The sequence below is a fragment of the Hylobates moloch genome, unplaced genomic scaffold (assembly GCF_009828535.3).
Source record: "Hylobates moloch isolate HMO894 unplaced genomic scaffold, HMol_V3 SCAFFOLD_16, whole genome shotgun sequence".
NCBI lineage: Eukaryota > Metazoa > Chordata > Mammalia > Primates > Hylobatidae > Hylobates > Hylobates moloch.
This window is the reverse complement of record NW_026652291.1, coordinates 7907605-7931118: the sequence shown is the minus strand read 5'-3', so window position 1 is coordinate 7931118 and position 23514 is coordinate 7907605. Positions and strand designations below refer to the sequence as shown.

The 23514-nt window shown below is 43.5% G+C and overlaps 2 long non-coding RNA genes across 3 annotated transcripts in view; one reads left to right on the top strand and one right to left on the bottom strand.

Annotated features, from left to right (window-relative positions):
• Positions 1-18035, bottom strand: part of LOC116484760 (uncharacterized) — a 54755-nt gene extending 36720 nt beyond the window's left edge. Inside the window, exons 1-2 of the long non-coding RNA XR_004252661.1 lie at positions 17737-18035; positions 4973-5080 (exon numbers count right to left, since the gene is read on the bottom strand). This is a non-coding gene — a long non-coding RNA (uncharacterized LOC116484760). The remainder of the gene's footprint in view (positions 1-4972; positions 5081-17736) is intronic.
• LOC131381532 (uncharacterized) overlaps positions 1-22279 on the top strand; it is a 52857-nt gene extending 30578 nt beyond the window's left edge. The window contains exons 2-4 of one of the 2 annotated variants that reach the window (XR_009210346.1): positions 13008-13075; positions 21118-21280; positions 21843-22279. This is a non-coding gene — a long non-coding RNA (uncharacterized LOC131381532). Of the gene's footprint in view, positions 1-13007; positions 13076-16284; positions 16454-21117; positions 21281-21842 lie in introns of those variants that run through there. The other variant, XR_009210345.1, reaches the window with a different exon arrangement.
• The last annotated feature ends 1235 nt before the right edge of the window (positions 22280-23514 follow it).

Below are 23514 nucleotides of genomic sequence, written 5' to 3'. Positions count from 1 at the left end.
CCACAGGGAATTTTTTTTGTTCACTGCGGAATCATAGGAGCCTAAAACTATGCATCGCATGAAGAAGGTACTCAATAAATATTTATTGATTAAGCATCCCAAGGAAAAGATGAACATAGGTGTCCCTGGAGAGAGAGGAGGGTCACAGGGCAAGGTCTGAAGACTCATGTTGATGTCCCAGATGCCTGACTTCGAGTCAGCGCTCTCATCTCTCTGAGCCTCAGTGTTCATGTCCAGCAAGTGAGAATAACATGCCTACATCCCAAGTTGAAAACTTGACTATCTTACGAAGGTGAAAGCTTTCCCAACCCTGCCAATACCTTAATCTTGGACTTCTAGCCTCCAGAAATAAATTTCTGTTTTTTAAGCTGCCTAGTGTGTAGTATTTTGTTTATGGAAGCCCTAACAAACTAATCTACCCACCAACATTAACTAACACAAACTGTGCAGTCATTCAGTCATTCAACAAACATATACTGACCACCTTCCAAATATACCTATGACCTTGGTAGGCTAGGCTCTGGGCAGAAAAGATAAATTCTGTAAGATTTTTTTTCCTAAAGGAATATTGTCCATGTTTGTGCATGGTCCTGTCCTGATAAAACTGATGTGAGATGATATGAGATGATATATTGTGACAATTGCATTCACTCATTCAATGAGTATGTATCCATACTTCTTAAAGGATAGGCATTAGAGATATGAGTGATGCAGTGACTCTGATCCCCAGGCTGCTGACAGTCCCATAAAGGTAATAATTAGAGCCAGGGCCCTGGACTCAGAATTCGTAGGTTCAAAACCCAGCTCTGCCACCTGTTACCTCTGTGCATATGGAGAGAGTCTTTGGATTATTTCTGTCTCTGTTTTTTAAACTGTCAAAAGGATATTGAAGAGCCTTGACTGCCAAAGTTTGCTGTGAGGATGTTGTAGAACTGTTCCTATAGGAAGCTCAAGCTGGTGGATTTTGTGTTCTTATTTGCAGAGTAATGATGGGCTGTAATTTAGCACACAACAGCAGCGCCAGAGACAATGGTTTTAGAATTAATTTCGAATGTTCATACAAAAGACATTCGTAGACACGAGGCCATTCCAGTCAAGGGATGAGGAAAATGGTCCTGTGAGGTGAATCAGTCCTCAGAAGGCCAGTGGCCCACCTCTCCAACCTCTTTGGGTTTCAGTTTTCTAGACTGAAAAATAGAAATTACAGTATTTTGGTTGTTCTGAAATATGTTATCATCAGAATTTGGGCATAAACTATCATTATTCTCGTACTTTACACATGAGAAAACTGAGGCGAGAGTATGAGTGAGTAGGCCCAGGTCACTTAGCTGCCAAACGTCAGAGCACCTGTGCTGTGTGCTTTTTTTAATTTTTTCGTTTTTTGAGACAAGTTCTCGTTGTCACCCAGGCAGGAGTGTAGTGGTGCAAACATGGCTCACCACAGCCTTTACTTCCAGGGTTCAAGTGATCCTCTTGCCTCAGCCTCTCGAGTAGCTGGGACAACAGGCATGTTGTCACCATGCCCAGCTAATTTTTGTTTTTTTTTTTTTAGTTTTATATTTTATAGAGATGGAGTCTGGCTATGAGTCATCCAGGCTTGTCTCACGGGCTCAAGTGATTCTGAAACCTTGGCCTTTCAAAGTGATGGGGTTACAGAGTAAGCCACAGTGCCCGGCCTGTGCTGTGTCTTGATTCCAGAATCCACACTCTTGACTGCTAATGGGCTGGGAGAAATGACCTGCAGTTCCTTAAGTAGTAGCAGGAAGGAACTGGACATGCAGGATCTCAGGGGAGGTCAGGGAAAAGGATGGGGATTGCCCTCAATGATGGGAGAATGTTTATTAATGCACAGGGGATGAGCTCTGAGGACCCTCTAGAACACTGATTCTGTCAGTCCTCCCATTTCTGCAGACACGTGGCCCCACCCTCCTCCACTTCTCTTGCCAAGCAGGACGTGCAGTCGATGCACAGGGATTGGCTCTGTGCATATGCTCTGTGTGCTGCAGGGAGAGGAGAGAGAAGTCTCTAGAGTCTGTCAGCATCCCTCCAGGAAAGCCTGGTGTCACACTCACCATTCCTGATTTCTTTTGTTAGTCTCAGAATAGTGACTTAGAACAATTATATTCATTTCACAATTAACATTCTTTTTTGGACACTAGCTGAGAAGTAATGGAACCCGGACACTCCACTTTTGAGGCAGGGCTGACAGCTGAGCATGGACGTGGACGCTGGCCTCTTGGGGAAAACACAGCTATGACAGCCTTCACCATGGTTTAGGGTAACACTTTCCCACCTTCCATTCAGTTTTGCTTGTGTGCTTGTTTGGTTTTGGTTAGAGAACAAAACACTGAAACATTGGTGAATGTATTTTTTTTTATATTCTCATTAAAATAACCCCTGACTCCCGGCTCATTAAAGTCATCATGTTGGCAAAGATTCCCTCAGGACCTGAAATGTTGATTCTGACTTCGTTGCATATGGAGGTAAATTAGTGTGATCTGCATAACTTATTGAGGAGTTTGCAATTTTAGATTCACGCATGTCCCATCTGTTCGGCCTAGCCTGTTCTTCTGCCCCAGGGCTTGAGACAACACCCTCTTTCATCCTCTCTGTTGGCTATGGGATTTGATGCTGTGTCTTGTCATTGATGTTCCTTTAGAAACCAAAGATGTCCTGGCCGGGCACGGTGGCTCACGTCTGTAATCCCAGCACTTTGGGAAGCCAAGGCGGGCAGATCAATAGGTTATGAGATTGAGACCACCCTGGCTAACACAGTGAAACCGTGTCTCTATTAAAATACAGAAATAATTAGCCAGGCGTGGTGGTGGGTGCCTGTAGTCCCAGCTACTCGGGAGGCTGAGGCAGGAGAATGGCAGGAACCCAGGAGGAGGAGCTTGCAGTGAGCCGAGATCAGGCCACGGCACTCCAGCCTGGGTGACAGAGCCAGACTTCATCTAAAAAAAAAAAAGGAAACTAAAGATGTCCCTAAGACTCCACTCAAACTTGGCCCTCTTCTGTACTGAATTGAATAGTGTTTTCTCAAATGTTTATGTCCAACCAGAACTGCAGAATGTGAGTTGATTTGGAAATAGGATCTTTGAGGTGTAAACGAATGAAGATAAGACTTATTGGATCAGCGTAGGTAGGCTCTAATCCACTGGCTGGTGTTCTCATAAGGAGAGGGACATTTGGACACAGAGACATGCTTGTTCAGAGGGCAGGTGATATAAAGACAGATGCAGGGAATGCTGTGTGAAGATGGGAGATGAGTCCACAGGGTGGAAATGCTACGGACAGCCAGAAAACCAGCAGCTACTAGCAGAGAGGGGTGGGGCAGATCCCTTGGCCCCCAACAAGACCAATCCTGTGGACATCTTGATTTCAGACTTCCCTCCACAACTGCCAGACAATGAATTCCGATTGTTTTCAGGCACCCAGTTTGTGGCTGTTGGTTACAGCAATCCTAGGAAACGAATGTGCCTTCTTACCACCTAACAGTGATGGCCTTTGGTCTCTGACTGGCATTCTTACTACTTTCCAGGTTCACCTCTTCCCGGGAGGTCAGCACTGCTCAATGACTTGCTTCTAAACTCCTGAAGACACTGAGGCAACATTCCCTCCCTCTTAGCCACAGCCTGGACAACCCATCTCACTCTGCCTTTCTTTGTATGTCTCTCCCTGAATATGTTTACCCAGCCTCCTGTTACTTGAAACCCATTTCAGCCAACACCCAAAAGCCCTTATGATGTGTCAAGCACAGGACCAGGCACGGTGGAAGTAAATCTGGTGTCTGGAAACGTTTATCATAGTGCAGGCCCCTTCTGACACCACAGAGGAAACACGACGACCGTTCTTCTCCATACCTGACATGGCAGTCTAAAATCAAAGGTCTAATGATCATGCATTAGACATTGATGTGGTTTCACCATTCTGTTTTAATCATGAGTGTATTTGCAAGATGCCATAAAGAACCTCTAATGTGGTGATGATGGTCAGAGGTGGAATAGGGAAATACAGCACTCTGCTGTCTTGTAGTCTTGGGGTAACTCCCTTTTCCTAAAGTCTGTTAGCAGTCAGGGCTTCCAGATCAGATGCAATGATGGGGCAGTTTCCAAATAGTGTACATTCCCCCAAATTCAGATATAGGAGGGGTCTTTCTTTTAGGACTTCAGAGCACACAAAGAGAGCTCTTGTGCCCTTCAGGATTTCAGAGGGTATCCTTCCCAAACAGCTGTCAGAATAGGAGCTGGGAAGGCTGAGAGAGGCAGGACAGAGAGGGGCTGAAGATAGATAACCACCAGAGGTAGGCTGGTGTTTGGAGGCAGAGCCAGCTGGAGATCAGGAAGTCTTCTACCAGGTGGGCAGTTGTGTGTCTGGAAGTGGTGACGGGTGGCACAGGCCAGTGACAAGCAGTTAGCCATGACTAAAGGTTGGGTCTTGAGTAGGACTTGGTTGTCAGGAAGACCCTGAGGATGGGAGCTGTGTGGGTAGTCCATGAACAGGACCCAGGCAAATGGACAGGCATTCAGGAGGGGAGAGCTGCTTCTGGGTGGGTGGCCTCCAGTTAGATGATAGAATGTGGGGCAGGAAGGAGATGGGCAATAAGTAGAAAGACTCTCAGGTGACATGGCTCTCCCTCTGGCAGCCCCAGGCCCTGCCTAGATGCCGAGACCCAAGAGACCACCCCCTGCTTACAATGGGACCCCGCTACAGTAAAAGAAGTTCAAGGGCTACCGTACAGGGCTTGAGGGAAGTTATAAGATTGCAGTGTAGGATTTGGGAAAAGGGCGACAACCTGGGAAGATGCAAAAGGAAGCACATGAGGCAGCCATCATCAAGGTTGGCCTTGGGCTTGATTACCGGAGACTCTGCCCAGAATTTTAAATCATTCTAGATCAGCAGCGGGATCTAACGGGGGCAGATGAAAGTCAAATGGGCAGAGTTTAGGACACAGCAGAGCAGAGGCACTCACCCAGTTAGGCCAGTCCAGCTTCTGAGATATCTTATTGAGAGTCCATCTCTGAGGGAGAGCAGGAAGAGGAACGAGAAGGTGGCTGCCCCACCATTGTCTCAGTGGCTTCTGAAAGACATTGTGAAGAGTCATGATTGACCCATTGTAAAAGGCAACCATATGGTGCATTAAACCATATGGTATAATAATAAAAAAAAAAAACCCAGACATAAGTAACAGAGAAAATAAATCACATTAACTCCTTTGCATTTCAAAAGTGATAAGACTATTAAATATATACATTTCTATAAGCCTCTGAGAGTTAAAGATCAGCCCCAAAGGGGAGGCCATGGCAGGATATTAAAAGTTTAATGAGGTGCAGTTTCAGAGGTGTTAACATTTGACAACCAGAAACAGCAGTAGCCCCAAACTTTTAATCTGAAACAGACAATAAATGATGGACAAAGGTTGCTTGCTTAGAGCAAGGATTTGACTGCAGGGATGTCTGAGAAAAGGAGAAATTAGATCTGGATTCTAGGCTGGGATATGAGCTAATGAAATGCTTGGCTTAGGCTTCTTAGCCTTAAAATGTAGTTTTGTGGCCAGATGGAAATAATTAATAGAAACAATGAGCTCAGTGCTGGGCCATGGTGGGCACTGATGGTAGCTGCATAGACTGGGCATCAGAGTGGGTGTTATCACGTTTTTGTTAGCATTAAGTAGTTTCTGAAACCAGGAAGGCTCAGAGGGGCTGTGTTCTGTACTGTGCCAAGTGATTCTTGCTATCGCATTCATTAAACTTTCTGTAATAATTTGATTTCACCAAACTTCAGCATTTGGTGGAACAACTCACGGCAAAATAGGCCTGACTCAGATTGTTCTAATGAAATCACCCTTATATTAAAGAGATTTCAGTATCATTTCTGGAATGCATCCATGTGGCTGATTTCTAAGGAAGAAGGAAAAGGGGTTTTGATGTGTCAGAAATTCAAAAGAAGGAGTGGATGGCAAGATGGCCAAAAAGGAACAGGTCTGGTCTGTAGCTCCTAGCAAGATGAATGCAGAAGGCGGCTGACTTCTGCATTTCCAACTGAGGTACCCGGCTCATTGGGACTGGTTAGACAATGGGTGCAGCCCACAGAGGGTGAGCCAAAGGTGGGTGGGGCGTCACCTCACCAGAGAAGCACAAGGGGTAGGGGAACTCCCTCCCCTAGCCAAGGGAAGCCATGAGGGACTGTGCTATGAGGAATGGTGCACTCCAGCCCAGATACTATGCGTTTCCCATGGTCTTCGCAACCTGCAGACCAGGAGATTCCCTCAGGTGCCTACATCACCAGGGCCTGGGTTTCAAGCACAAAACAGGACAGCCATTTAAGCAGACACCGAGCTAGCTGCAGGAGTTTATTTTTTCATAATCTAGTGGTCCCTGGAACGTCAGTGAGACAGTACCATTCACTCCCTTGGAAAGGGGTCTGAAGCCATGGAACCAAGCAGTCTTGCTCTATGGATCCCACCCCCGCAGAGCCCAGCAAGCTAAGATACACTGGCTTGAAATTCTCTCTGCCAGCACAGCAGTCTGAAGTCGACCTGGGATGTTCGAGCTTGGTGGGGTCGGTGGGTGGAGGGGGATCCACCATTACTGAGGCTTGAGTAGGCAGTTTTCCCCACACAGTGTAAACAAACCCACACGGAAGTTTGAACTGGGCAGAGCCCATCATATCTCCACAAAGCTGCTGAGGCCAGACTTCCTCTCTAGATTCCTCCTCTCTGGGCAGAGCATCTCTGAAAGAAAGGCAGCAGCCCCAGTCAGGAGCTTATAGATAAAACTCCCATCTCCCTGGGGCAGAGCACGTCAGGGAAGGGGCAGCTGTGGACACAGGTTCAGCAGACTTAAACATTCCTGCTTGCCAGCTCTGAAGACAGCAGAGGATCTCACAGCACAGTGCTTGAACTCTGCTAAGGGACAGACTGCCTCCTCAAGTGGGTGCCTGACCCTCATGCCTCCTGACTGGGAGACACCTCCCAGCAGGGGTCAACAGACACCTTATACAGGAGAGCTCTGGGTGGCATCTTGGGAAGCCCCCTCTGGGACGAAGCTCCCAGAGAATGGAACAGGCAGCAATCTTAGCTGTTTTGCAGCCTCCGCTGGTGATACCCAGGCAAACAGGTTTCTAGCAAACTCCAACAGATGTGCAGCAGAGGGGCCTGACTGTTAGAAGGAAATCTAACAAACAGAAAGGAATAGCATCAACATCAACAAAAAGGACATCCACTCAAGATGAGAAAAAAAAACAGTGCCAAAAGGCTGAAAATTCCAAAATCCAGAATGCCTCTTCTCCAATGGATCACAACTCCTCGCCAGCAAGGGAACAAAAATGGACAGAGAATGAGTTTGACGAATTGACAGAAGTAGGCTTCAGAGGTGGGTAATAGCAAACTCCTCTGAGCTAAAGGAGCATGTTCTAACCCAATGCAAGGAAGCTAAGAACCTTGAAAAAAGGTTAGATGAATTGATATCTAGAATAACCAGTTTAGAGAAGGGCGTAAATGACCTGATGGAGCTGAAAAACACAGCACGAGAACTTCATGAAGCATACACAAGTACAAATAACCAAATCAATCAAGCGGAAGAAAGGACATCAGAGACTGAAGATCAACTTAATGAAATAAGGCATGAAGACAAGATTACAGAAAAAAGAACGAAAAGGAATGAACAAAGCCTCCAAGAAATATGGGACAGACCAAATCTACCTACGATTGGTGTACCTGAAAGTGATGGAGAGAACAGAACCAAGTTGGAAAACACTCTTCAGGATATTATCCAGGAGAACTTTCCCAGCCTAGCAAGACGGGTCAACATTCAAATTCAGGAAATACAGAGAACACCACAAAGATACTCCTCAAGAAGAGCAACCCCAATACATGTAATCATCAGATTCACCAAGATTGAAATGAAGGAAAAAATGTTAAGGGCAGCCAGAGAGAAAGGTCAGGTTACCCACAAAGGGAAGCCCATCAGACTAACAGCAGATCTCTCTGCAGAAACCCTATAAGCCAGAAGAGAGTGGGGCCAATATTCAACATTCTTAAAGAAAAGAATTTTCAACCCAGAATTTCATATCCAGCCAAACTAAGCTTCGTAAGTGAAGGAGAAATAAAATCATTTACAGACAAGCAAAATGCTGAGAGATTTTGTCACCACCAGGCCTGTCTTATAAGCTTTTGAAGGAAGCACTTAATATAGAAAGGAAAAACTGGTACCAGCCACTGCAAAAATATACCAAATTCTAAAGACTATCAATACTATGAAGAAACTGCATCAACGAATGGGCAAAATAACCAGCTAGCATCATAATGACAGGATCAAATTCACACATAACAATATTAACCTTAAATCTAAATGGGCTAAATGCCCCAATTAAAAGACACAGACTGGCAAATTCGATAAAGAATCAAGACCCATCGGTGTGCTTTATTCAGGAGACCCATCTCACATGCAAAGACACATAGACTCAAAATAAAGAGACGGAGGAAATTTTACCAAGCAAATGGAAAGCAAACAAACAAACAAAAAAGAAATAAAAAGAAAAGAAATCAGGAGTTGCAATCCTAGTCTCTGACAAAACAGACTTTAAACTAACAAGGATCAAAAAAGACAAACAAGGGCATTATATAATGGTAAAGGAATCGATGCAGCAAGAAGAGCTAACCATCCTAAATATATATGCACCCAGTATAGGAGAACCCAGATTCATAAAGCAAGTTCTTAGAGACCTACAAAGAGACTTAGACTCCCACACAATAATAATGGGAGACTTTAACACCTCACTATCAATATTAGACAGATCAATGAGACAGAAAATTAATGAGGATATTCAGGACTTGAACTCAGCTCTGGATCAAATGGAACTAATAGACATCTGCAGAACTCTCCACCCCAAATCAGCAGAATATACATTCTTCTCAGTGCCACATTGCACTTATTCTAAAATTGACCACATAATTGGAAGTAAAACAGACCTCAGCAAATGCAAAAGAATGCAAATAATAAAAAACAGTCTCTCAGACCACAGTGCAATCAAATTAGAACTCAGGGTTAAGAAACTCACTCAAAACCACACAACTACATGGAAACTGAACAATCTGCTCCTGAATGACTACTGGGTAAATAACGAAATTATGGCAGAAATAAGTAAGTTCTTTGAAACCAATGAGAACAAAGACACAACGTATCAGAATCTCTGGGACACAGCTAAAGAAAGCAGTATTTAGAGGGAAATTTATAGCACTAAATGCCCACAGGAGAAAGCAGGAAAGATCTAAAATCGACATTCTAACATCACAATTAAAAAACTAGACAAGCAAGGGAAAACAAATTCAAAAGCCAGCAGAAGACAAGAAATAACTAAGATCAGAGCAGAACTGAAGGAGATAGAGACACGAAAAACCCTCCAAAAAAATCAATGAATCCAGGAGCTTGTTTTTTGAAAAGATAAACAAGATAGATAGACTGGTAACCAGAATAATGAAGAAGAAAACAGAGAAGAATCAAATAGACACAATAAAAAGTGATAAAGGGGATGTCATCACTGATCCCACAGAAATACAAACTACCATCAGAGAATACTATAAACACCTATATGCAAATAAGCTAGAAAATCTAGAAGAAATAGATAAACTCCTGGACACATACACCCTCCCAAGACTAAACCTGGAAGAAGTTGAATCCCTGAATAGACCAATAACAAGTTCTGAGATTGAGGCAGTAATTAATAGCCTACCAACCAACAAAAGCCCAGGACCAGACAGATTCACAGCAGAGACACAACAAAAAAAGATAATTTCAGGCCAATATCCCTGATGAACGTCAATGCGAAAATCCTCAATAAAATACTGGCAAACCGAATCCAGCAGCACATCAAAAAGCTTATCCACCATGATCAAGTCAGCTTCATCCCTGGGATGCAAGGCTGGCTCAACATACACAAATCAATAAACATAATTCAGCACATAAACAGAACCAATGACAAAAACCAAATGATTATCTTAATAGATGCAGAAAGGGTCTTTGATAAAAGTCAACACCACTTCATGATAAAAATTCTCAATAAATTAGGTATTGATAAAATGTATCTCAAAATAATAAGAGCTATTTATGACAAACCCACAGGCAATATCATACAGAATGGTCAAAAGCTGAGAAGAATTCCCTTTGAAAACTAGCACAAGACAAGGATGCCTTCTCTCACCATTCCTATTCAACATAGTATTGGCCAGGGCAATCAGGGAAGAGAAAGAAATAAAGGGTATTCAAATTGGAAGACAGCAAGTCAAATTGTCTCTGTTTGCAGATGACATGATTGTATATTTAGAAAACCCCATTGTCTCAGCCTAAAATCTCCTTAAGCTGATAAGCAACTTCACGAGTCTCAGGTTACAAAATCAATGTGCAAAAATAACAAGCATTCCTATATACCAATAATAGAGATCCAAATTGTGAGTGAACTCCCATTCACAATTGCTGCAAAGAGAATAAAATACCTAGGAATACAACTTAAAAGGGATGTGAAGAACCTCTTGAAGGAGAACTACAAACCACTGCTCAAGGAAATAAGAGAGGACACAAACAGATAGACAAACATTCCATCCTCGTGGATAGGAAGAAGCAATATTGTGAAAATTGCCATACTGGCCAAAGTAATTTATAGATTTAATGCTATCCCCATCAAGCTACCATTGACTTTCTTCACAGAATTGGAAAAAACTACTTTAAATTTCATATGGAAATAAAAAAGAGCCTGCATAGCTAAGATAATCCTAAGCAAAAAGAACAAAGATGGAGGCATCATGCTATCTGTCTTCAAACTATACTATGGGGCTATAGTAACCAAAGCAGCATGGTACCGGTACCAAAAAAGATGCATAGACCAAAGGAACAGAACAGAGGCCTCAGAAATAATGCCACACATCTACAACCATCTGATCTTTGACAAATCTGACAAAAACAAGCAATGCGGAAAGGATTCCCTATTTAATATGTAGTGTTGAGAAAACTGGTTAGCCATATGCAGAAAACTGAAACTGGACCCCTTCCTTACATCTTACACAAAAATTAACTCAAGATGGATTAAAGACTTAAATGTAAAATCTAAAACCATAAAAACCCTAGAAGAAAACCTAGGCAATACCATTCAGGACATAGGCATGGGCAAAGACTTCCTGACTAAAACACCAAAAGCAATGGCAATAAAAGCCAAAATTGACAAATGGGATCTAATTAAATTAAAGAGCTTCTGCAAAGCAAAATAAACTATCATCAGAGTGAATAGGCAACATACAGAATGGGAGAAAATTTTTGCAATCTATCCATTTGACAAAGGGCTAATATCCAGAATCTACAAGGAACTTAAACGAATTGACAAGAAAAAAAAACAACCCCATCCAAAAGGGGGCAAAGCATATGAACAGAAATTCTCAAAAGAAGATATTTATGCAGCTAACAAACACATGAAAAAAAGCTCATCATCACTGGTCATTAGAGAAATGCAAATCAAAACCACAATGAGATACCAACTCATGCCAGTTATAAGGTGATCATTAAAATGTCAGGGAACAACAGGTGCTGGAGAGGATGTGGAGAAATAGGGACACTTTTACACTGTTGGTGAGAGGGTAAATTAGTTCAACCATTATTGAAGACAGTGTGGCAAATCCTCAAGGATCTAGAACCAGAAATACCATTTGACCCAGCAATCCCATTACTGGGTATATACCCAAAGATTTATAAATCATTCTACCATAAAGACACATGCACACATATGTGTATTGCAGCACTATTCACAATAGCAAAGACTAGGAACCAACCCAAATGCCTATCAATGATAGACGAGGTAAAGAAAATGTGGCACATATACACTATGGAATACTATGCAGCCATAAAGAAGGATGAGCTTATGTCCTTTGCAGGGACATGGGTGAAACTGGAAACCATCATTCTCAGCAAACTAACACAGGAACAAAAGACCAAACACCACATGTTCTCACTTGTAAGTGGGAGTTGAAAAATGAGAACACATGGACACAGGGAGGGGAACATCACACACTGGGGCCTGTCAGGGGGTGGGGGGCTAGGGGAGGGATAGCATTAGGAGAAATACCTAATGAAGATGACAGGTTGATGGGTGCAGCAAACCACCATGGCACGTGTATACCTATGTAACAAACCTGCATGTTCTGCACATGTATCCCAGAACTTAAAAAAAAATATATATATATATATATATATATATAGAAAGAAATTCAAATGAGGCCCAAGAAAACTGTGAGAGGATCCAAGGAGCCCACATTCCCAGCTAGCTTTCTGAGTGTTGATTTCTGTGCATAGATAAACATTATCCATTGCTACAATATGTCAGACAATTGTCCTGCCACTCACTCATTCACTCATACTTCCATTCCTCCATTCACTTGTTCATCCATGCTTCTATTCCTTCTTTTTAGCGTGAGAAGACCAGACTGTGGTGTGGTACAAAGCCTGGCAGGGACTCCATCTCTGCTCCACCTCTTACTGTGTAATTTAGGAATTTCATGTCACTTCTCTGTACCTGCTTCTTCATCAGTAAAATAAGACACATGGTAATACCTAACTCAAATGATTTTGTGATGATTAAGAAAGGTAAAGCAGCTAACATAATCCCTCATGCAAAGTAAGCATTAGTAAATATTAACTGTCATTATCATTGTTGCCCTTTCAATCAGAGATATCTCTGGGTGTCAAACAGTGTTTTGTGCTGAAATATAAAGCATAGATAAGGTGGCTTTGACCCTCAAGGAACGCACGTTCTAGTGCATTCTAGTGAGAGAAACTGATTTATAGAGAAGCAATGACACATTATGTAAAAGTCATTAACATGTCTCAAACATTTTCTATTGCCAGATACTTTTCTATACATGTCATGTGAAATATATGTCATTATTTCATGTATATATGTGAAATGTCATTTCGTATATTTCTTGTATACTTATGTGTGTATGATATACTATATATATTTCACAGGTATCAACAAATTTAATTCTCACTCCAGAGGAAAACTCCAGAGGACTAAAAAAATCTCACTTTGACAGGTAAATCAATGAAGTCAATGCATCTATAGAACTTTTTTTTATTAGTTTTGGTTTGTTTGAACCCATGACTGTTGTTTGCACCCATGACTGTTGTTTGCAAAACACTTTACAGTTTTCAATTATAATTTTCCATTTTTTCCCATCTTTAGTCATCTATTCCTCACAAGAACCCTGTTGCATGGAGGTGGTTGTTATTTTTATATGCACTTTGCAGGCAAAGACACTGAGGCATGAGGGGTGCGGGTAGCAAGTTCAAGGCTACTGGAGCTAACACAGGTCCTATGTGTTAGTACCTCTTCATATCCACAACCATCACCTCCATCTTTCTCTGAGATGCAACCAGCTAGAAAGGCAGAGCCACACCTTCCTGGGTTCATAACAGTTATACTTGGCAGCAGAGTACTCATTACTTTAACCTTTTCCAGCTCATGCAGCCCATTCTGTTCTTCCTATATTTAATCTGTTACTGTCTTACCATTTCCATTGCTTTTCTTGCTGGAGACCCCTACTGCATTCTTGGTTGTTTATGATCATTTTTCTCCAGATACTTTTGTTTGCATTATTTCCAAGCTGCATCTCATTTTTAACTCATAATTCTAGTTTTGATGAGTTCCCTGTATTATGCTTTTCACTTTGATCGTGCTCCCAGGCCATTATGATTTAGGATATTCTTGGCAAACCTCATTAACCTGCTCTCAATTAATTAATGGTGCTGCAGAATCAGACCACACCCTTCCCACTTTGTACCCTGTGGACTAAACCCCTGGACAATTAGGCACCATCAATTTTATTACATTTAGGCTGTTTCTCAATCCACGTTATATTGGGTAACTGTGCTCATCTGCATTCCTTTGGTGAATGCCAGTTCCAAGAGATAGAAGTTCACGTGTTCCTCGGCTTCCTTCATCTGGTTTTACAAACCTATCAAAAAGGAACCATTTCTCCCCCACAGCACATGTTATTATTTAAAGGTCCAGACACACTGTTATTTTATGTTATGGTTCTGGATCTTTCAAATGTTTCCTGTATTCTTTGTTCTGTTGTTTCTCTTATTAGAAACTATCCTTTGATTTGCTGCCTGGGATTGTTTTTCTTTTCTTGAACATTTACTAGCTGTCAGGCATCTGGTGCAAAGCCCTGTGTCTTCAAGGGCACAGAAAAGGGCAAGACCCATGAGAAAGCAATTCTATGACAAAGAACACGGACAAACTGGCTTTCCCCATTTGACCACATGAATTTACTAAACACCAGTACCAGTCAGTATGGTGCAGTCTCCATGTGCAGATTTACACTTTGTTTGTGTAACAGCCCAGCAGTCAAGATCCACCAGTCCTCCCATTTAACCAAGAACGAGGTGGGCGGATCACCTGAGGTCAGGAGTTTGAGACCAGCCTGGCCAACAATACAAAAATTAGCCGGGCGTGGTGGCAGGTGCCTGTAACCCCAGGTACTCAGGAGGCTGAGGCAGGAGAATTGCTTGAACCCGGAAGGCGGAGGTGCAGTGAGCAGAGATGGTGTCATTGCCCTCTAGCCTGGCAACAAGAGCAAAACTCCATCTCAAAAAAACAATTAAAAATAAATAAATAAATAAAAAAGTGCTGAAGCCAGGACTTGAACTCAAGTCTAGTTCTAATGCACATGCGTTCAGCTTTCAGATGCCTCTAGTCCCTGCTTGACCCTATTCAGAGGCACAGAAATCTTGTGTTGCCCATGAAGATACTCTTGCTCAGCCTTCCCTCTGCAGAGATGGCTTTGACAGCCCCACACCTACAATCTCCAGCTTCTCTTCCGAGCTGTGCTCAGGCCACGTATCCCATGCCTTTTGCATTAGGGACTCCACCAACACATGTCATGGGAGTTTTAAAGCTCAGCATATAGTAGATTCAATGGTCAAAGCACTAGGATGGGAAGAGATTGAAATTGGACTTGAGACCATCAGTCCAAGAGGCACTGCTTTTAGTTACATGATCCTAGAACAACCTGCCTACTTTGGTCATTCTCAGATTGGCTAAATCATATTTCTAATCTTGGTCGTCTATGCCATAAGCAGGGATGGTGGTGGTGGTAGGGATGTTAATGAGGGGAAGGTTGTGAATGTGTGTTGTGAACTCCAAAGTGTGGAAAATTGATTTTCACATGGTAAGCTCCAGTGCACAACTTCAGCATCCCTTTATTCAAAGCAATATTGAAATATAGTCATGGTTCCGTGATGACCTGCAGATCTTCTTTACAGGTATTGTTGAATCCCAAAGCTCTAACTTTATAATTTAAAGCCCTTGAGTAGGACATTCTCACTGAGATGTCCCCCAGGTGACTTGAACTTGACAAATCCAGACTGAACCCTCAGCTCCCCTCTCTGCTCTGTCATCTTTAGTACCACCTGTCTCAAAAATGAGCATCGTTATCTGCCCAGACTCTGAAGTTAAAAACCTTTTCTTCACTTCCCACATGAGTCAAAAATTGTGTCTGGAAAATGCCTTTTAGACCCCTTCCCCTTTCTGTCCAAAGTTCACCCTCTTGGGTCAAGACTTTTGCATTTTTCACCTGGTCTCTTGATTTCCTGGCCTGCTCTCTTCCATCTATTGGTAACCCACTTGTGGTTTTTCTAGACCTCAAATCAGTTACTGTCATCCTGTTCCCCAGATCCATCCTTCATGCTCAGCCTCCCTCCAGAGAGACCCCAAGTTCTCCAACAGGGAGGCCCTCTCATTCCTGGTCTAGGCAGATCTAATATCCAGGCTTGTGTCAGGCAAATCCATGCCTGCCCCTTACTCCTCAGGAGCCTGAACTTCTCACCCTTCCTCAGCAGAGCAAGGAGCAGCCCTGCATACAATGTTTTCCGTCTCCAAGGCTGCCCTACTTCCCTTGCTCAGGGAACTCTTCAGCATCCTCAGGATCCACTCATGTGTCACCCTATGAATGACATCTTCTATGCCCCAAACTAGTCTTTCTTCTCTAGGTATTTTTTTCCCCCACCGCTTACATATTCTTTCAAATTCTGTGCATTTATTTATGAATATTCATCGAGCCAGACCTGCAGAAAGTGCTGGATATAGAGGTGAGAGGCCATCCTTTAAAGGGCTCAGAGTATCAGTGGGGAGATGGGTGAGGTCACAAAGCCTGACAGCACAACGTGAGAGGGGCATGTCCTACCTCCCCAGGTTCTAGGTCTCTTCAGGTACAGCTCAGTCACCAGCCAAACCCTCTGAACTGTGTGCTATGTGATATTTATATACTCTGTGCAAGCAACTCTGAAAAATCATGGTGTAGTATATAGACAAGAAAGATGGCAGATTCTAGGGCCAACTGGAAGGTGGGAGAGTTGGATGCCATGGGGAAAGTGGAATCCCTGAACCTGGACCTTTCTTGAGGAATTTGGTGAGACCTGTACCTAGGGGCAACAGGACACAATGGGCACACACTAACGTGGGCATCGGAGCCCTGGTTCTGGGCCCTGCGGGGTCCCATCATCAGGTGGTGACCCTTTGGCTTGAGGATATAATTAGATTTTGTCTTAGGCATTGTCTAGTGGCTTCTGCACTGTAAATATTTTATGACTCACTCAAAACCTGTGTGATCAAAGAGTCATATATGCAAACCCTTGATCTTGGCTGAACAGCTTCTCCACTCCCTAATTCTTTCTGACAATGCTTTTAAATAATAATGCTTTCCAATTAAAAAATACTGTCCTTATCTCTTTTTTCACTTTTGATTTGAAAAATATCTTAATTTTAGGTTCTTATTGTCTATTTCTATTCTGTTTTCATCACAGAACAGTCAGATTCACAGCTCAGGAGTTGGGCTGTCCCCCCCTTCCTGATAGGTGGCCAATTGATGTTCTCATCCTAAGTCAGCTCTCTGGTTTGCCTTTTCCATACTTGGGGAGGTAGGATTGTTATTAGTAGCAGAAGCAGTGACTGTGTTCATCTATTAACTTCTGAATAGCAGCAATGGTGTCCTTTTCTTCCAGAACACACCCCTAGTACTAAGGACTAAGAAAGGGTGAATTACTGAACATATTAATAGAAGCCGTTTAAATCTACAATGTATATTAAGCATTTACATCTTTAAAATATTGTTTCCATTTATTTAATGTGAGACTGCTTATTTGTTTTCTTGCCTGGTGCTTAGCACTTAACAGGCAATCACTCATTTATTTTCCTTAACCACAAACCTATGTGCTGTTGTTATCTCCATGCTAGGGATGAGAAAACTGAGACTTAGAGAAATTAAATATTTTTCCTAAGGACCTTAAAACAAGAGTCTACTCTGCAGCCACTTCCTCCTCAGCTACCCCTTTGTTACCTTCCAGTTTGGATCCTGCCCCTATTGTTCTTATAAAACTGCTAGATGCAGGTTTCCCAGTGGCCTTTTGTTAGGAATTTGGTTTACCTGCTAGTCAAAGGAGACAGAAGTTTGAGAGTGCATTAGCTTCCTAGGGCAGCCATAACAAAGTAGGTCATAAACTGGGTGGTTCAAAACAACAGAAATTTCTTCTCCCATAGTTCTAGAGGGTGGACGTCTGAAGACCAGGTCTTGGCAGGGCCGTGCTTTCTCTCTTTACTTTCAGTTGTTACCAGATATCTTAGTCGTTTTTCTGTTGCTTTCAACAGGATACCTGAAACTGGGTAATTTAAAAAGAAAAGGCATGTGTTTCTTACAGTCACGGAGGCTGAGAAGTCCAAAGTCAGAGGGCCATATCTTCTCAGGGCCTTCTTGCTGCTGGGAACTCTGTAGAGTCTCATGGTAGCACAGGACATCACATGATGTGGAAGTGAAGCATGTTAGCCCAGGTATCTCTTCCTCCTAATATAAAGCCACCCGTTCCCCTCCTATGACAATCCATTAACCCATTGATCCATCAACGGATTAATCCATTCATGAGGGCAGACCAATCACCTCTTCAAAGCTCTACCTCTCCATACTGCTACCTTGGGGATTAAATTTCAACATGAGTTTTCGAGGAGACAAATCTTCACACCATAGCGTCATCAACCGTTGGAATTTCTTGGCTTGCCATTGCGCAAATCTAATCTCTACCTCTATCTTCTAAATGTGTTCCCCTTCCTGTGTGTATCTGCCTTCAAATCCCCCTCTTTCTATAAGAATACAGTCATACTGAATTAAGGACCATTCTCATAACCCCATCTCAGTTAGATTGTATTGGTAAACGCCCTAATTTCAAATAAAGTCATATTCATGGAGACCAGACTTTAGGACTTGAACATCTGTTTTTTTTTTTTTTTTTTGTGGGGACACACATTGAAGCCTCTCGTGAACATTAATACACATAGAGATCTCTTCACATACATAAATAAGTCAGGAGGTGGCCATCTGGGGCCCCATGATATCAAAAGGAGCCTGGGCTTCTTCCCCTTCCTGCTCTGCTGTTGCCTTCATGTGCCTTTCATCCTGGAGGCCCCCTCAGGGGACAGGATGGCTGCTGCACCCCAGCCTTTGTGACTGCTTATTAGACCACAGGAAAGCAAAAGAAAGAAAGGATAGAAGGGAGAGAGGGAAGGAGGAAAAAGTAAAGGAACAAAGAAAAGGTGGTTTTATGATTTGAATGTCCCCTCCCAAAACTCATGTTGAAACTTGGTCCCCAGTGTGGTGTTATTGAGAAGTGGGTCTTTTAAGAGGTGATGGATCATGAGGGCTCTGTCCTCATGAATGGATGAATTCATTTATGGATTAATGAATTGATGGATTAATGAATAGATTATCATGGGAGGGGACCTGTTGGATTTATAAGACATGGAAGAGAGACCTGAGCTGGCACACCCAGCCCCCTGGCCATGTGATGCCCTGCATCACCTCAGGACTCTGCAGAGTCCCCACCAGCAAGAATGGCCTCACCAGAAGCAGCCGCTTGACCTGGGACTTCTCAGCCTCCAGAACTATTAAAAAAAAAAAAAGCATTTTCTTTATAAATTACCCAGATTCTGGTATTATGTTATATGCAACAGAAAACAGGCTCACACATGGGGAAAGAAGGAAGGGAGGACAGGTCATGAGTATCCTCTCAGCTAGGCCAGTCCCCTTCAAGCATCTGGATTCTCTCCTAAGGGATGCTGTAATATAGCATGGCAAATCCCAGTGGCTTAGACAACAGAAATTCATTGCTCCACAGTCTTGGAGGCTAGAGATCAAAGATCAAGGTGTAGGTAGGGTTGGTTTCTTCCGAGGTGTCTCTCCTGGGCTTGTAATGGCTACTTTTTTTGCTGTGTTTTCCTCTATGTGTGTCTGTGATCAAATGTTCCTATTATAAGGTTGCCAGTCATATTGAATTAGAACCCACTGTAATGCCTCCTTACTTTAACTTAATTACCTTTTTAAAGATTCTTATCTTTAAAAAGCCTCTGTGACTGCTTATTAGACCACAGGAGTATTGTGCGTGTTCATGGGTGTCATTCCTGGCACTAGGGATGCTGAGATGATACTGCATGTTTATGTAGGAAAGATTTGTGTTGACATGGATGCCTAGAGTCAAGCTGCCAATCTCTAATTTACAAAATCACCACATTGAAGATTCCTGAGCCACCCAGAACATAGCAGGAGGCCAGATATGCTATTTGGCTTTGGGGATTGAGTGAGACAGGAAGGTTCTAGCTCCTGAGCATGGTGTCTCATACCTGTAATCCCAGCACTTTGGGAGGCTGAGGCAGGTGGATCACCGAGGTCAGGAGTTCAAGACCAGCCTGACCAACATGGTGAAACCCTGTCTCTACTAAAAATAGAAAAATTAGCTATTAGCTAGGCATGGTGGTGGGTGTCTGTAATCCCAGCTACTTGGGAGGCTGAGGCATGAGAATTGCTTGAACTCAGGAGGCAGAGGTTGCAGTAAGCCAAGATTTCGCCACTGCACTCTAGCCTAGGTCACAACGCAAGACTCCATCTCAAAAAAAAAAAAGGAGAAAAAAGGTAAATAAATAAAAACCATATTCTGAGGTATTGGGAGTTAGGACTTCAACATATGAATTTGGTGGGGAGTGAGAATATGCACAGTTCAGCCCATAGCAACATCCATCTAAGGAGTCCCACATAACACTTGCTCTTATATCTCTTTGGTCAGAACTTAAATGACCACACCTATGTGCTGAAAAGGCTAGAGAATAGGCTTGTTTGCTGGGCTTTGGATTCTTTCTTCTCACCAGGAAAAAGAGGAGAATAGATATAATCACCAAACTTTCACATGAGAAATCATGTGGTTCCCCCTCATGTGTTCATCCTCTTAACTTCTCTGCAACATTGGGCTGTTAGTCATTACCTTCTAAAACTCCCACTGTGACAGTCCCTTCGCTTGGCCCTCCATGGTCTGTCCACTCCCATGATCCTATGCAGGGAGGCACTGAATTCTGGCATTAGCCCAACCTGCCCATGAGGCCTAGGGCACCATTAGGCACAGTGAGTTGGCAAACCACCCCTTGGCTTTAGCTCTGACCCATGCCAGGTGGGAGCGGAGGCCCTATGGTGTGGGTGAGCCTTGGAGCTAGAACCTTCCTGTCTCACTCAATCCCCAAAGCCAAATAGCATATCTGGCCTCCTGCTGTGTTCTGGGTGGCTCAGGAATCTTCAATGTGGTGATTTTGTAAATCAGAGATTGGCAGCTTGACTCCAGGCATCCATGTCAACATAAACCTTTCCTACCTAAACATGCAGTATCATCTCAGCATCCCTAGTGCCAGGAATGACACCTGTGAACATGCGCAATACTCCTGGGACATGGAGTGAGCAGTGGTGACCCCTGGACCCCTCCTCTCCTCCGCCAAGTGACCATGCGGTGTGTCTGGTACATTCTCCAAAGCCCTCCTCATCCCTCCCTAGTCACAGAAAAATGTTTTGTAGGCCTGGGTCTTGCCTTCTGAGGCCTCATGCTCCCACTCAGTGAGATGGATCCCCCAGGGCTCTCTCCTTACCTCTATTCTGTCTCTCAAGGATCTCATCCACCAACAAAACTTTAATGTTCAAGACCATGGAGAGGCTGTGTATATGGACCACCCTCTGCCCTGGGTTCTTTCCCAAGTTCCCATTTGCCTTCCCAGGTTCCTCATGGACACCTGCCTGGGAAGCTGTGTCTGCCCTGAGGCCAGCGAGTCCATCCCGACTCTTTATCTTCCCTGGAGCAGCTTCTCCGGAATCCTGGGAGCTCCTTCGGTAACAGAACATGGTGCCCAGCAGTGTGGATCTGAGAGCCAGGCTGTCTGGGTGAGCTTGAGCAAGATGGTTGAGCATTCTGTGAACGTTATTTTCATCTATAATTGCTTATTCAGAGTCTCTGCTGAAAGCACCACCTTCTCCTAAGAATATTGTGCTTCTTATTTTGAAAGCTAAGAATTTAATTTCAAACGCCTCATCTGGGCATTCACAGCCCTCTATATTGTCCTAACTGGATCTATCTTGATGAATCTCTGCCATGAATACTCTATACACTAAGCAGCTCTTCTACCAGGCACACCCTCTTCTCTTCTTACCGTAGCCACACATTTAAATCCCATGAGCTCTTCAATATTTCAAATGACCTGTTTCCAGAAGTGTCAGTGTTCTTCCCATGCAGTCATTGTCTCTCCCTCTTCTGAACCATCTCCAACTCCTCTCCCACCATACCTGCAACACCTCTTACCTCTACTATACCTTGGCCCAGACACATTCGTATAGCTGCCTGATCCCCATGCCCTGAGCAGCAGGCTTCCACCTCAGTGTGGTGATAGATATGTGTTTAGTCACTAATAGCAAAGAACTGAGGTTTATGACCAATTTATTCTTTTAGAAATCCAAGCCATCTCATGTCAGGATGCAATGTCTTCACTCTCATCACTAAACTGCATGCCACTTGCCTTGCTTGGAAGGATGGAGTTCCAGAAGCCCAGTGGGAAGGGAACCACGCAGAGCCCGGCCACAGGAGTCGGTCCTGTGTGAAAGCCACCCGGCTTCAGTCTCAGCAGAAAGCAATTAGCAGGTACAGGAGCCCCTGCAGGACCAGTGTGCATGGTGGGCGGCACAGGTGAAGTCCTCTGGGCCTCAATTCCTCTGCTCCCTGCCACCTGCCACTCACAGCCACTTGTACCACAAGGCCTGTCCCGGAAGTCATCACTCACCACCACCTTCTGCACATCTTATGCACCAGAAAAACTAAACCACTTGTACTTATCTCCCCTGAAAAATTTTAATGAAGCAGTTGCTTTATTAAAAAAACTTTATAAAAGAGCTCTGGAATATCTTTCATCTACCGAACTAATAATTAAAAGAACAATATCAAAAGAAGTTACCATTGACTGATTAGCACCTGAATGTCAGGCAGCCCACTAAGTTTATGTCTATTTCCCTTTGTTTTCACAACAGCACAACAATTTATGGGGTCAGAGTACTACTATATGCATTTTTGGGGATAAGGACATTGTCAGTGAAGAGGTCACCTGTGTAGAAAGAGTTAGCAGCACCCACACTACTCACATGTTTTGTTTGGTTTTTTGTTTTAAGGAGACGGAGTCTCATTCTGTGGCTCAGACTGGAGTGCAGTGGCACGATCATAGCTCAATGCAGCCTCAAACTTCTGGGCTTAAGTAGTCCTCCCACCTAGATCTCCTGAGTAGCTGGGACACAGGCATGCACCACCATGACCAGCTAATTATTGTTGTATAATTTTTGTAGAGACAGAGGTCTGCTTTGTTGCCTAGGTTGCCTAGGTTGGTCTTGAACTCCTGGCTTCAAGCAATCCTCCCACCTCAGCCTCCCCACATGCTAGGATTACAGACATGAGCCACCATGCCCAAGATTGCACCACTGCCGCAATACTGTCACTCCTCAAGTTGATCAGCACACCACACTCCCTTATGTACACACGAGCCCGTGTCATAATATCACATGTGGTCCAAAGGATTCTGCAATGAGGCTACGTGTCCCAAACTGAATCACTGTGAGATTAAAACGTCTGAGTTTCAAAAAGTTGTTTTGGATTTGTGTAAGCTACTCGGAGAGGCTGAGGCAGGAGAATGGCATGAACCTGGGAGGCAGAGCTTGCAGTGAGCTGAGATTGCGCCACTGCACTCCAGCCTGGGCCACAGAGCGAGACTCCGTCTCAAAAAAAAAAACAAAAAACTTGAATTATGTCTCTTAACAACAGTAATGCTGAGACTGGCCCTTTGTGTTTCCTTGGTGCTGGGGTTCTGCTGCTCTTGGGACCCAGCCTGGTAGCATGACCCCCACTTTCCCAGCTCCCGCAGTCCTCCCAGCCTGTGAGTCACCCTCGATTCTTCCAGAGAGGAGTCACTCTCATCAAATTCAAAACCTCGTGACACTCTATACCCAGCATCTGGCTCACCAATCATTTCCGGCTAGTGGGAAAGGTCCTGATGGCTCAAGGTTGAAATGTGATTTTAATAAAAATAATGCTAAAATGAGATTCGTGAGGAGTGCATTCTTCAGCTTATGGGAGTTGAGCA